The sequence below is a fragment of the Chenopodium album genome, chromosome 13 (assembly GCF_948465745.1).
Source record: "Chenopodium album chromosome 13, dcCheAlbu1.1, whole genome shotgun sequence".
NCBI classification, from domain to species: domain Eukaryota; kingdom Viridiplantae; phylum Streptophyta; class Magnoliopsida; order Caryophyllales; family Amaranthaceae; genus Chenopodium; species Chenopodium album.
In genome coordinates, this window is record NC_137846.1 from 26,100,019 (window position 1) to 26,115,675 (window position 15,657).

Below are 15,657 nucleotides of genomic sequence, written 5' to 3' on the forward strand. Positions count from 1 at the left end.
TGATGTTATGTTTTGGTCAAATCAGCTCAAAGACCATTTACTAACTCTAAAAACCTCTTAACTTGATCAAAGTCGAGAAAGTCAAACAAAAAGTTAAAAAATCTGATTTTTGGGCATTGTGCATAAACATAAAGCATTGTGCATGTCTAACTCTACAAATGTCAAGCACAAAATATAAACATTACTTAATATTTATAAAGTCAATTATGAGAGAATTTCAAAACTTATAAGTTTTGAATTGTGTATGCACTTTCAAAAGGACTTAAGGCTAAATATATACAACGATTTACTAATTGAGACGCCTTTTAGTACCCTAGATCATCTTAGAGCGCTGGCAATGCCCTTTTCATTATAGGATCTATCAAATAATCTTCAAAATCTCCATCTTCAACAGACTCATTAGGGTCCAGTCTATAACATAGAGATAGGCGATCAAATTATCTCATCGCTTGTAGGCACACCAATATTTGAGAACATGGGCCTCCACTTTTGGCCCTCTAGTCACCTTAACATGGTAATGGGTACCACAACGGACTAGCACCCTCTTCGTGATTAATATTTATCAGGTAGGAGGATGAACAACCCTCACTTCTTGTGCCCAACCCTTGCATACTAACGCAGTGTTTGCCTTGTCATCGTCTTCTTCTAGCTTAGGTAAGAAGTGATTTCGAAGAAGATCAGCATTAGAACCAACAGTAAAAGCATTGTTGTGGGGAATTTTTCAAACATCAACTTTGAGCCCCACTGTGATCATGCATTTAAGCATGGTATCATCCAAAGGGAAGGAAGCTAGAGATAAAAGAGTCGCCAACAAGTTTTAGGAACTTGTAAACCGTTCACGGGTGTGAAGGTTACACCTCATTCATGATCACGGAGATCGCTAACTCCATAATGGTCTGGAACCATGACTGGACATTCAGGGATAATGGTACGAATCCAACATAAAAGAGATTGAACCCGCGTACAGGCGTCGGAATCTAGTCTTGGTGACATAATCCTCCCGAAGGACACAGAAAACCTCAAACATTTGGCGCTGTCTGTGGGGAGAGTACTTTTAAGATGGTTTCTTAAGGCTCTATACTGCCTCCTCGAGAGAAACAGCTTCAGGCTGAAGCAGAGGTCCATTCGGACAATGATACAGATGAAAACTTCGATGTCGAATCTTATGTGGCCGCAGACGGGTCACTCCGAACAAGACGCGTCTGTCCCAAGGATAAAAGGGAACGGAGCAATGATAAAGCAAGTCTAAGCAAGTCATTCGGACAATCATCAGGACAGCCCTAGGCGGCAGAAGGAACTGCTCCCGTAATCAGAGACGAACTCATGAAATTCATGACTAGTTTCAAGGGGGAGATTAAGGACCTGATCAACAAAAGGACGGCTGGCTCGAACAGGGGTCAGTCGGCCAAAAAGTCTTCTTATGCTGAGAAGAACAAGTCCGTCAAGGACCGAGAGCCTACTCCACATCCTAGTACCAGGAGAAGGCTCGGACCTTGATAGACTAGACAAAATTCCGCTTGCCCGAGATGGGTCAGAGGAAGACCATCCGGCAAACTCAGTCGGATGGTAGCAAAAAGACATTTTATGATGCTCAGCTTCTCATCGAGCAAAAGAAAAACCAACAACTTTCTAATTCAGCTTCCACGTCGAGTTTCCCAAACAACTTCAAGAATACCTCTACAAGGTATTCTCAATCTGTGCATGAGAGCCAATCAGGCGGCCTGCCCGTCCACACAGGCCCACATGTGATTGGCTCGACTCCGTATGCTGCTCAGCCGCTGTAAGAAGGGTGTGTCCATCGTAGGGGATCCTTCTCCTTATATGCCCATGACCCTTAAAAGCCTAGGACTTTACACTTGTTAGGGTGTATTAGGAATTGAATTCCTAACTGTTTGTGGGACCTTGAATTAGAATTGATTCTATCATTACGCTTTTTTGTAAGAAACAAGTAGGAGTCGCCAATGAGTTTTAGGAAAACTCATAAACCTCGTTCATGCCTTTCTCCCAGTTAGAGTTCAAGGGATATTTAGCACGAATCGTAAGTTTACTCATGGTCTACATGTACCAGAAATGAGTTCGGGAGCAAGGGTACTAAAATAACGTGCCCTTTAGGGAAGAATCACTATCCTAGCCCCAGTACGGCCTCTACTAGCTCTTCCTTTTTCACAATTTCATCACCAAACAATATATGCAACGTGATACCTAAAAACTGAGTTAGTTGATTTTATTTACAAGCATCGATCACGTAGAAATTACATTGCAAAGGTTGTTATTCTTATTTAATCAATATTCATGAAAAGAACGATAAATAAACAAGATTCGCCTTGACTTAGGTGATCAATCAACAATTAGTTATTCAATTCTATTCTTTAACTAATACAAGATACTATGTGGAATTAATTAATTAAAAGTTCGTTTAAAGTGATCAAACAACGCTAATTAATTAATTAAAGGTTATTTAAACAAGAAAACAAAGGTGATTGATCTAAGTGCTCGGGAATTTACCACTTCTCCTTGCTAGATCTTCGTTTAGAACACTTATGGACTCCTTCTTGTTCGGGAACCTCCACCGTAGTAACAAGTATTGAGGGGGTGAGTGTTTAGGACAGGAGGGTTGAGAGTACACAAGTTCACAAAGTTTCTGCTAGAGTTTTAGGTTAATTTCTGTCAGTTTAAGCCTCGTATTAAGCCTCTATTTATAAGGAATGGATGCATTTAGGGTTTCGAGTATTCTGCTGCAGCAGGTGTCGTGCGCATCAAAATAGGTTGTGCGCGATAGCCCATCACAAGTGATCTATAGTGGTGCTTTACGTGAGAGCTCCCATAGACTCATTATGCTTCACGATACGCCATTCTTTTTGCTGTGGACGCCAAAAAAACGAAAAGAACGTGACATTTGTAAAGTTAGTACAGTAAAATGACAAACCTGTCTATGGGAGCTCTTACGTAAAGAACCACTATGGAACATTTTAAGACACGCTTACGAAAAACGTCCAAAACGTATGCTTGGGGAAGGCACAAAGCACGGTGGGCATGCAAGATGATGCAAAAAAACTATCAAGAAAGAAAATAAACAACAAGATGCAATGCAAATAAAAGATTTCAATAATTTGCGCGCCATTACGTCTAACAACGAGCAAAAACCGTTAGAAATAAATCAAACGGATCAATATCAAAGTACCGGTCTTTTAGTGACCAGTATTTGCGCGCAACTCAGTGGGTCGCGCTGGCCAGGCACACGCATCATTCTGAGTTACTCTGGGCTATCACGTGCAATTGATTGAGTTGCGCGCAAACATTTTAATCAGAAAAAAGAAAATCGCTGAGCGCGATTTTTCATTTTGCTCTCTCTCTCCTTCCTTCGCCATTTTCGCTTCTTTCTCTCTCTAAAAAGCTCGAATTTCTTTGTTTTTTGAAGCTAAAGGAAGTAGATCTCATCCCCTATTCATATTTGCCATAATCCAATGTAAGTTTTTTTGCCTTTTTCCTTCATTTTTGGCTGAATTTGGGGAATGTTCGAACCACAAAACCCCAATTTTCGAATTTAGGGGTTTTTGATTTGTTCCATAATTCTTGAAATTGTTTGTCCTATATTGTTATGCTATGTTTAAGGAGTGTTTTGCAATAAATTTCATGAAAAATGGTTGAGTATTGAACCTTGTATGCGCATTTCTTTGTTTAAGTTCGTTCTTGGCATATTTCTTCGAATTTTGGCTCGAATTTGTTATTTTTCTTGCTCATTTTGATTATACTTGTTGATTATGAAGTGAATTATAGTATTAGAACTACAATTACTTTCATGAATCATGTTTCGAAAATTTTGAATCCGAAAAAATGGCGCAAAGTATATACTTTAGTTTATTTTTGCCATATTCGAACCTCGAAGTTGTTTGGTAGACGATAATCATGCTTATGTTATAATTATTCATCTAAAAGTAGTTGATTATTTGGGATTTAGGAATATAATCTCTAGAATACTTTAGTTGAAACTGGTATAGGATGGTTTTTGTGGGTGTTAAAAGCCCGCATTTACTAAGTTTAAGTGCAGGTATTGTGGCCCCCAAGCGTGGGTGGCATTCGATTTTCGTGTTTTGCCCTTTCGGCAGTTGTTATGTTGCCAAAATGAGTCTAGAACACGTATATTAGTCTTTTAGGAAAAAACAAACTAATGAGGAATTTTATTCGTTATAGCATGGATTCCCCTCCATTCGTCGATGCTGAGGAGGACCCGTGCCTGATGAGGCAGTTCGCCCTCAAAAGAGGGTGACATGTCCTCGTGAAGAGGTTCAAGAGCGACGCGTCGAAGCTGATCGACGTCGCCACGAGGATATGGTCTGGGAGGCTCCTCCCAACTGGGACCCTCAGGTCCTTAAGTGGGACCCATACCATCACGTTTCGATTCGGAGTTGGCACGGCATAGTGAGTTCTTTTACATCTCCATATTTTTTATATCAGTGCTTCTCTCTTTTTTTAAAAGCCATAATCATATTTTTTCGTATATTTCCTTTTAGAGTGAGCCTAGCAAGCGTTTGTACGGCTCGGGTGATTTGAGAGGCCTCTTCGAGAGTTTACTTGACGTGGTAAAGGAGGTGGTAGAGCTTTCGAGGATCAGCCCCCAACTGGCGGCTCTTCGGGATTTATCGAGTCAGCCTGCATCATCAGCTTTCCTTCGTGGGTTGCTGGAGTTTTGGCGGGATTCCACCAACACTTTCCACTTCCCATGGGGAGAGATTACGGTTACCCCTTTCAACTTTTCTATGATCACGGGTTTTCCTTTCGGAGGTGAGCCTGTGGTTATGGAGGCCGTGAAGGGGTCAGACGAGAGGCTGCGTGACCTTGTGGGGGACCGTCTAGTGGCGGTCCTTCCTGTGTACGCGCAGTCTTGTCCGTACTCGGTTCTTGCCGACGAGTTGTCAGCTGACGAGGTTGATAGACAGTGTACACCTGAGCAGCTAGCTCGGATATACATTGCCCACGTCCTTTCCGTCACTATTCTGAGTGATCGGGGAGAACGTTTCGCTATCGGGATACTCATTTGCCTTAGTGATTTGGGGCAAGTGGGTAACTTGAGTTGGGCGGAGGTGTCGTATGCTCGTATGCTTGCAGCTATGGGCAAGGTGACCCGGGAGATGGATTCTGCAGCAGCTACTGAGGTGCCTCGAATCTCCATCTCGTTGCATGGTCGTATCCTCGGGGTGCGTATCTTAATCTTTTATATGTTTTTCATCACCATTTCAGCTTTCAATTAATTATATTCTTTTTGTTTATGCTTGGGGGTACTCGTACCTGCCTTTTCTAGCCCCCAGGATATTTGGGGAGGCTCGTTTTCCTATCGTCCATCGTCCGGTCATGATTAGGAAAAGACGAGCAACTTCAGCCGGCGACTTCTGCTAGAGGATTCTTTCGGCGACTCGTGTGTCGGTGAGTATGATTTTGACAACACATGTTCATATATATATATTTTTTGGAATGATTTTCACATGTGGTCGTGTTTTTTAGATCGATCTCCGTCCTTGGAGTTTGATCGTCGGGGTCCCTGAGGTTGTCCAGGCAGGCATGGTTCGCTGCCGTTTCCGGGCCCTATATCAGGGACTCTCTGTGCTCCAGAGGATGGACGCTTGGTTCTTAGGCGAGTGTGTTCTCTGGCAGTCTTCGTCCGAGGTGCCTTTGGTTCCTATGGACCCTCCGATTCGGATGCTGCGTCCGGACTTGCTGGCTACCGAGGATCAAGCTCAGGCGATCCTTGGTTATCCAGCGGAGCAGCTGGTGCTGCCGGGTGCATCTTACTCGACGTTCATCGCATCTAGGTTGACTCATTTTCCATCTTTCGTTCCGGTTAGTATGTTTCTTTTCTTTTATTTTTTTCTTTGTTTATTTTTTGGAACCTTGACTCCTTTGTTATCGTATTTTCAACGAGTCGAGCTGGGTGGTTGGGTGCCTCCCACGGCGGAGATCACGTATACTGATGCTTTTGGGTCGGTAATTCGTGAGATTCTTCCAGCGGCGGAGGATGAGGACATACCGTTTGTACCGGGGACGGTTGAGTCGGTATGTTTATTCTGTACATGTACTTTTTTTCATATATCATATACATTTGTTTTGTAACTATCCTTTATATTTATTTTTTGGAACAGGTTCCGCGGTAGACCGTGAACAACATGGTGAGGACTATGCGTGCTTTCCGAGCTGCTTATCGGAGAGCCTCGTGGCTTTGTCATGTCATGATCATCGGATGGTTGCGGTAAGTTTGTTTGCTTTTTTGTTCAAAGTTATTACACATTTCGTGTATTAATCTTTGTTTTGGATTTTGCAGGATGTACAACAGCCTTCCGAGAGTAGCCTAGCATCCTGACTTCCTCTTTTATTATATTTTTTTTGCTTATGGAAAATGTACATATACATATTTTTTTTTTTTGATTTTTAATGTTGTACATATGACACACATTTTGTATATATCATATTTTATTTCGATAAGTGTTTAAAAAGAAAAAAAAATTCCAAGGGAGGGAAAGGGTTCCCGACTTACCCCCCTGAAAAAATAACCAAAAGGAAAAGAAAAGCAAAGAAAAACGAAAAGAAAAGTAAAGAGGAAAGAAAAAAAGGTAAAAGGAAAAAAAAGGAACTTAAAATAAATAAAAATAAAAAAGAAAAGAAAATAAAAGGAAGTTAGAAGTAAAAAAGAAAAAGAAAAATAAAATAAAAAGAATGAAGAAAGGAACCAAAACTAACAAAGGCAAGCGTATTGAATAGTCATAAGATTTCGTTGATATTCTGTTATTTGGTAGTTCGAAATACGGAAATAAACCAACCAACATGTCGCGACAGAACAGGGCGCGCGCAACTGGATGGGTTGCATGTGGCTGTCGCGCGCATGTTAATTGGTTGCGCGCGCCACCTGCGGGTGAACTTTCCTTTGGGCGAAAATTGCTGAAAAATTACCCCGTTTGGGTCTATTTAAACGTGGTTTCGTGTAGGCTTTTGATCATCTTACATTCACTCGTTAGTAATATTATCCAGAAAATTATTTCTCTTTTTTCTACTCGTTCTTTTTTTTTTTTTTTTTAACAATGGTTAAAACCTTTGAGCAACGTTTGAAACAATGGGTCACTTCCCTTTCAACCGAGGATAAACTAGCTTTTAAAATATACCACCTTGACCCCCTATTAAGCTATATGCAACTTAATATAAATTTTGATTTCCTCCATGCTGCAGTTAATCATTGGGACTCAAACCACCATCTGTTCCTCTTTAAAGGAGATGAAATTGTTCCATTACCTGGCGAGCTCGAGGCTTTACTAGGCTTCCCTGTAAATACTCTCCCCGTGACATATGCCCCCACCTTGTCAGATTCCAAACCTGTTTTTCAACGATTTTTTGGCTTGAATGACAATGATATGGTCAAAATTGGGACAGAAGAAGGCGTGAATTTAATTCAATTTATTGAACACTTCGTCGCCCCTCATGACAACTTGACTAAACAACGTTTTAAAATTTGTGATTTATGTTTTTGTCTTGTTGTCAATTGTTTGCTTAGGATAGGTAAAGAATATGGAGATTATTCTATGGTGTCCATAATGGAGCAAATAGAGGGGTGTCATTCACCCGCTCCTTTAGCTTTAGCGGAAACTGTTCTTTGCTTGAATCGCCTTAGCGGAAGTCCACTCCTATTAAACGTACGTTTTTTTTATACGTCGTATAACAACGCAACCTTGAAAGTTGCGCTGGTCTAACCAGCGCAATCTTTTGAGATGCGCGCGGGTGGCGCACGCGACTGATTGTCATGCGCGTGCCACCCGCTGGTGTAATATCGCAAATTAATTTTTCTTCTTTTTTCAGATTTGGCTCATGGAGCGTTTGCGAATTGTTGATCAGCCACAAAATCTTGAGGTTAACGGAGTGAAAACGTTCCCTGGTCGTCGCATTCTTTAAAAACATAAGAATGAGAAAGAATGGACGTCTTTTTTCTATCATGGGGTTCCTAACATACGCTTTGTGATTCCTTGGTGGAACATAAGTAGTATGATTGGGAATAGTTTTAATTGTCCCTACATTAGGTTTTTAGGCCTCTCTAGTACTACTTACATCTTTCCATGGAGGGTGATGAGACAGTATGGGATGAAATAAATTATTCCCCCACAGGATTGTGATGCCCCTAAAGATGTGAATTTTAAACCTGAAAGGATTCCTCGTTGGATGGAATATTAGTCTAGCCTTCCTAAGTGGATGGTGCAAAACCCCACGGCGAGCATAGTACTATCTTCCTTTTACAAAGGTTGGATGAATGTGGTGGACAAGGGAGAGTTAAATAAGGCTCGTCAACAAAATCAAGCCACCTCGGCTCGCAATCCACCCAAACCTTCGATGCATTAGGCCCCTACTACTCCTTCTAATGGCCAAAACAAAGGAGTGAGAAGAAAGTTAGACTTCTACTCATCACCTAAGGCTCGTTCAAGGGAACCCAAAAGGAAGGCTCCTCCTAAACCCGCACAACAAGGCGTGAAGATTAAGGAACCTTCCCCAAATCCTCGCAAGAAGGCTCTAACAAATACAAAGGACAAGGGAAAGAGAATTGAAAAGTCCCCTATTTCTAAGTTGAAGAATAATGTTTGGGTCAAAAAGAAGGGAGAAGGGGAAAGCTCTAAGGTTGCCGAAAGTAATGCAATGGAAAGTACTCCTCCGTCAATTGTGATGATTGAAGACATAGTAAAACCTTAGAGTGTTACACAATATTAGTAGTTTAATAATAATTTTTTTTTTGAATAAAGTGTAATCACTACTTTTTTTTTTCGAATTATTATCTAGTTCTATGATGTTTTGTTTTTTTTTTGAACTTTGTTTGGAATAATAAAGAGCTCTTATATATATATATAACCGAATCATAAAGATTGCCTACGTATTCGTGTTACGAAATCAGGTCTTTGCGTAGTTCTTTTGCAAAAAAGAGTTATATATATATATATATTTAAATTTTTCTTTAATCCTACTTGTAGAAATCAAATGAAAAATTAATCAAACTTTGTTTTATAACTTAAATCAAAGTTTAATTTTGTTGTTTTCCGAGTACACATAATGTTTGAAAAAACGCCCTTATTTTATCGCTAGTAAAAAATCGAAATTCTATTCAAGGGTAAAATTTGGGTTCGTAGTTCGTCATCAGGTGGTGCGCACAACGTCCAAGGTTGTGCGTGCTTGTCGCGCGCAACTGACTTAGTTGCGCGCAACACCTGTGCTACGAGCGTTTAAATTTTTTTTAATCATTATTACCCCTCCAAGTGTGAAGAGTTTTTTTCATGATGTTCGAAAAAATCTGAACACTTTGAACGGTATATATATATTTTTAATTTCCCCCCCCCCCAAGTGTTATGAGCTTTACCGTGTGATTCGGTAAAGTGCACAACACTTAGAATCTTTAATTGAATGCTGATAGACATGATTGTTAATTATGAATGAACGAGTTTATCCGGATTTTTATATGTAATACCTTTTAAGTCGATCAATGTTTGTTAACTTACTGATTTCATCGCCACCAATATCCATTAATCGAATGGCTCCTCCTGATAGAATTTCAATTACGCAGTATGGTCCTATCCAATTAGGTTTGAATTTCCCTCTTGGATCGGTTGGTGGACCCCTAACCTCTTTTAGTACAAAGTCACCTTCTTTAATATTACGGGGTCGTAACCTTTTATTAAAGTGTCACGCGATGCGTCATTGGTAAATTTGTACATGATGCAAAGCTTTTAATTGTCGTTCATCGAGGAATAAAAGCTCTTCATACCTTGCTCGTACCCATTCAGTTTTCGGTAGCTTACTTTCGAGTACGATGCATAGGGATGGTATTTCTAGTTCAACTGGTTGAACTGCGTCCATGCCAAAAACTAAGGAGTATGGAGTTACTCCGATGTTCATATGGATGTTCTATAACCCCATAGAGCGAAGTGTAGTTTGTTCGGCCAGTCCTTATAGTTTTCTGCCATTTTCTCAATGATGACTGTTATGTTTTTATTTGCCGATTCTATTGCTCCGTTCATTTGGGGTCTATATGGAGACGAATGATGATGTTTTACTTTATAACGAGCCAAGACGGTCTCAACTTCTGCTTTGAATTGAGATCCCTGATCACTAATTAGTTCATGTGGAACTCCATATCTACAAAATATGTTTCGTTCGAGAAACTTTGCGACATGTTTAGAAGTGATATTAACGTAAGAAGAGGCCTCGATCCATTTAGTAAAGTAATCGATGGCTACTAGTACATACTCGTGTCCTCTGCTCCTGTTGGAGAAACTTTTCCAATTATGTCAATTCCCCAAGTCGAGAAAGGCTAAGGGGAAGTGAGGTTATATAGTTCGGATGGTGGAAGGTGTTGTAAATTAGCGAACATTTGGCACTCTGGACATTTCTTGACGTATTGTATGCAATCATGTTCCATTTGGACCAAAAGTACCCTTGTCGAGAGATTATTTTAGCAAGCATTTTTCCATTCATGTGAGGTCCACAAACACCTTTGTGAGTATTCTCCATAAGGCGTGTGGATTCCAGGTGGTCTATACACAATAAGCTTTGACCATTGGGTCCTTTTTTGCATAATTGACCATTTAATAAACCATATTAGGCTGCGAGTGTTCTCAAAGCTCGTTGGTCTTTCGATGAAGTACTTGCAGGATATGTGCCATGAGTAATGTATTGGAGGATATGATCATACCAAGGATTTTCTCCTTTGATGTCATTTATTCCCTCTATTGCGTTGCAATAAGCTGGTTCGTCTCTTCTATCAACGCAAAATGGCATCATATTTAAGTGATTTGGAATGTTGATCATTGAGGCTAATTTTGCTAGCGCATCGGAAACTTGATTCTCATCCCTTGGGAGGTGTAGGGAATATTTCAAGTATCCCACACTTGAGCCCCACTGTGATCATACACTTAAGCATGGTGGCGTCCAAAGGGAAGGAAGCTAGAGTAAAAGAGTCGCCAACAAGTTTTAGGAACTTGTAAACCGTTCACAGGGTGAAGTTTACACCCCTTCACGATCCATGAGATCGCTAACTCCATAGTGGTATGGAACCATGACTGGATATTCGGGGATGAAGGTACAAATCCAACCTAAAAGAGATTGAACCTGCCCTAAAAATAGGCCTCTACTTTATTCTTCTCGTATTCATGTGCGCTTTCTGACTAACATATAATCAATATATTAACCTTAAACCTGTTTAATCTATGTTGGTTGAATATAATGCACAAACAAATCTATTATTGGCGATCACTTGAATTATAATCATATTAGCCTAAACAAGATTATTAATTATCTTATTAAGCGTGGTTACAAGTACAAATTCTCTTTAAACCTGCAAGAGAGGGCGTGATCAAGCAATAACAATAATAAATATCAAGCAACATAATAATAACAATCATCATCGTAATCAAAGCATAATAATAATATTAGCAAGATCCTAGGCATGATACTAACAAGATTAATAACAAACCCTAGCATGTCACTATACATTAAAAATCAAGGCTTTATCCCTAACATGATACTAACATGATATTAGAAAAGAAATAGGGAGCAACCTAAACATGATACTAGAAACATACATGATATTAGAAATATTAGTTATTAACCTAAACATGATACTAGGAATCATAAAGACATCCTAACATGATACTAGGAATTAAAATAATCAAAGCATGATTTCTATATCAAAAGAATAATTAAAGTAATTAAATTACTTACTTCAATGCCTCGTATCTCTTTCTAATAAAAAAAATACACGCGTTAGTAACTTCAGGAAAATATTAAAACAAACAATTAAATTAAATAATTGAAATAGAGATTTGGGACCAAACCCTCAGAAATTATCAACCATTCATGTCTAGGGCGAAGGCAAATTCGAACGTGGCTATGTGTGTCTAGAACTAATAAATGTGGAATTTTGTGAGAGGGAAGGTTTAGAAAAAGAATATCTTTTGAGAGAGAATAGAATTAGATGATTGATTGTCAATCCATGAGAACTAGGAAATACGACCCCTATTTATAGAAAAATAGTCCGAAAATGATAGAAAATACTTCAAGTTCTATACGGAATAAAACTGGCATCTGTCGCCAAGCGATAGACATCAGCGCCAGGCCACAGGATTAGCGCCAGGCGACAGATGTTAGCGCTAGGCGACAGACCCTGTCGTTTGGCTCTAATTAAAAGATAAAACGCGCTTTTTACGGAATCCTTTCTTAATATGATTGAACAGCTAATTCCGCGTTTATCAAATTAAAATCAGATTTATCATAAAACACTTATTTTATTCCAAATAAAACTCTTTAAAATATAATTATCAATCCTAATACTATTAGAATTTAAAAGAACCTTTAAGATTATTCTAGAAGATTAAAATCAATCTTAATAACTTTAGGAATAATAATTAATAGGCTCTCCTCTAGATCATTGGGCCACATATAAAATTCATTTCGGGCCCAATTTAGTATTTTGGCTTTAACTTCCTCATTATTCATCGAAATTGGGCTTATAATATATCGTTGGAAGGCTCTTTTCAAGCCTAATCCAACTTCACTATTATCGGACCCTTATCATGGACCAAACTAAATTGGACTGGCTTTTTTCATAAATAGAGTATAAAAAGAAATATTTTCAAAAACAGAAAGAGAGATATTTTAATAAAAAACATCCACATCACTAGACTTTTCACACTTTCACTTTGTTCGATAATCAAATGACATGAAAGGTATTCATCACTAGGTTTGGTTTTGGGGAGACACATTTGGGTGTCTACAAAAGCCCCCACTTTGACCGAGTTTGGAGAAACGCAAGTTTCGAAAACATAAGTCAAAGTAGCGATAGGGACGGAGAATGATTCAGAACGTTCTGCGATCCTAAATCGTTCTTGTAACGCCGATACCTGTAAACTAGCGTTAGTTGAAAAGATAAAAGAGTTAAGAAACACGTATCTTGCACCGTCGAGCACACGTCTCTAAAGTAACTGATTTTGTTGCTGTATTTTGTTGGTGACGACCTCCACAGTGCCTCGTGAACGCCTTCTGAAGGTAATAGTGCTCGCTATCTTCATTTGTTTGTGACAATCTTCCACAGTGCCTCGGGAACATCGTTGAAGGTGACTATGCCTCGCCATCTTCATGGTTGTGGCAGTACCTCGCCACGGCAGTGCCTCGCCGCTATAGACAATATCCTCTTTACCTTGGGACATCGTCTAAGGTGCCTGTGCCTCGCCATCTACAAGGGTTGTGGCAGTGCCTCACCACGGCTGTGCCTCGCCGCTATAGACAATCTCCTCTTTACCTTGGGACATCATCGAAAACCGCTGCTTGTAGCTATCTTCAGTTGTGGCCGTACCTCGCCACGGCTGTGCCTCACCGTTGTAGACAATCTCCTCTCTACCTTGGGACATCGTCGAAGACCGCTGCTTGTAGCCATCTTCAGTTTTATGATGATAACCTTCCCAGGAAAGTTATTGAAGACCACTGCTTGTTGATCCTCAGTGCTTTACTTTATACGTATTTTAATTAAAATAGGTATTTTGAGAAGTATTTAATTAAATTGAAATGTTTTATTTAAAGTATTTTAATTATTTATTTTAATAAGTTTGGAAATATTTATAAAAGGAAAGTTTATTAATTACTTAATTGAGTTGGGGTTTAATTTAGGAAATTTTTATTTTAAGTAAAGTTTTATTAGGGAAGGGATTAGGAAAATTAAAAAAGGAAAGTTTTGGGAGAAGGGTTTCTAGAGAAGGGGTATAAATATCCCACATATGAGGCAAATCAACTTTGCCTAGAGTGGAGAAAACCTAAGGTAAACTTCTCTCCCTTTTCTCTTTATTTTCCTTTTCTTTTTCTTTCTCTTTCCCCTTCCCCTTTTCGGCCTCCCCCTTACCGTCGGCTATCACCACCACCGGTGGGCCGCCAGCGCCAGCCACCAGCAGCAGCAGCCGGCAGTGGTGGCCGGCCAGCCACCGTTTTCGAAAAAAAAAAATTAAAACTTTATTTCAAAAATCAATTTAATCCTAGATCTAAATATTAATTATGGGTTTTGTGATTTAATTTTGACGTTTGATTATGAGTATTATGTTAATTAATTTTCAGATTATGTTTTTAATTAAAAAGCCGCAATTTTTGAAACCCTAGGTTCTTGATTTGTAAATTATTGAAGGGTTATGATGTATAATGGTTTAAACCTTTGATTAAAGTGTTTTTTTTAAGACTAAATTACAGCAAGTTTTAATTAAAATATAGTGCTGGAATTTTTGGTTGTGTATGAAAAATCAAGTTTCTTTAAGGAATTTTAATTACCCATTAATTGGGATTAAAGTATGATGTTTTAAATATAATTTCAGCTTATTTTAAATAAATTATGAGGGGTTTTATAATAGTATATATTGCTGGAAATTTGTGTAGAGTGGATTTTAATACTCTTTTTTGATTTTAAATTGTAGGAGACTTTGAAGTGAGCGATTTTTATTGATTGTGGCGATATAAAGATCGTATACAAGGTACGTCCGCGTACTTAGCATAATTATATTGATGTAGTGGCATGCTAAATGTGTTTGATAGATTATAAGTAGTATCATGCTAGGTTTGGAATGGAATTTATGATTTGGATGTTATTGGTGAATGGATTATGAGGCATGATTTATTTGTGATGGATTATTGATTGGAAAATAATAGTTTGGAGTATTATTTATGAACCTCATATTTATTTGTGGCATGTTAGAGAGCATGTTTAATTAAACTAAATGCTTAATTTGGTTTGGAATATTGAAAAGGAATTTTATTATGGTTCATATAATTTTTATTGATGTTATAAGCATGAGGAAAGAGCTATATAAGTGTCTATGTACACGAGGAATAAATTGTATGTTGGTGCCTTAGTGCACTTAAGGTGTTTTTAACACCAGGGATAGGATTTATGGCGCTTTATGCGTTTAAGGTGTCTTTGACAGCTAGGTATAATTAAAAAGGGTTCAACATCAAATATTATGTGGTCACTAGCTATTCAAGAATTAAATTGGTATATTGAATTGTTTGATTAATTATTGTTGATTGAATGATTATGGTTTGAGAGTCATCACCGAGTTTAATAATCTGTAAATAACGTAAAGTGAAAGAGGTTACGCACCAAAACTCTTGGAACGTATATACCTTGAGTATGAACTTATGGGGGGAGTTATGGGGTTTTATATTTAACCATAACTTCTACTGGAATACAGGACGCTATACATTCCTTTTATTATTATTATGCGCAGGAATTCAGCCACTTACGAGTGGTTTTGATGCCGGCACGGTTAGCTCCCGTGTCAGTAACCTCAATTTATTAGGGGAGGTTAGTGGGAAACTCGTTCGATGCATAATCAACATTAAAATAAATTATTTAGTGTCTAGTGAGAACTTTTATTGATTATTGTAAGTTTGAAAAAAAGGTGCAACAAGGTAAGTTGTGTATTGATAGGGAATTGTATGCTAGTGTGTTAGTTACGCTTATGTATTCAGCTTTGCTGATTGTGTGTTTTGTGTGTTTGTTGGCCTTGTCTTTATCTTGGCCCTATGATTACCCATTTTTAATGGAGAGTAGTGGAAATAGGTAGAGATAAGCTTTTCAGGTGATGAAGCATTTTCATGAATGGGCATGAG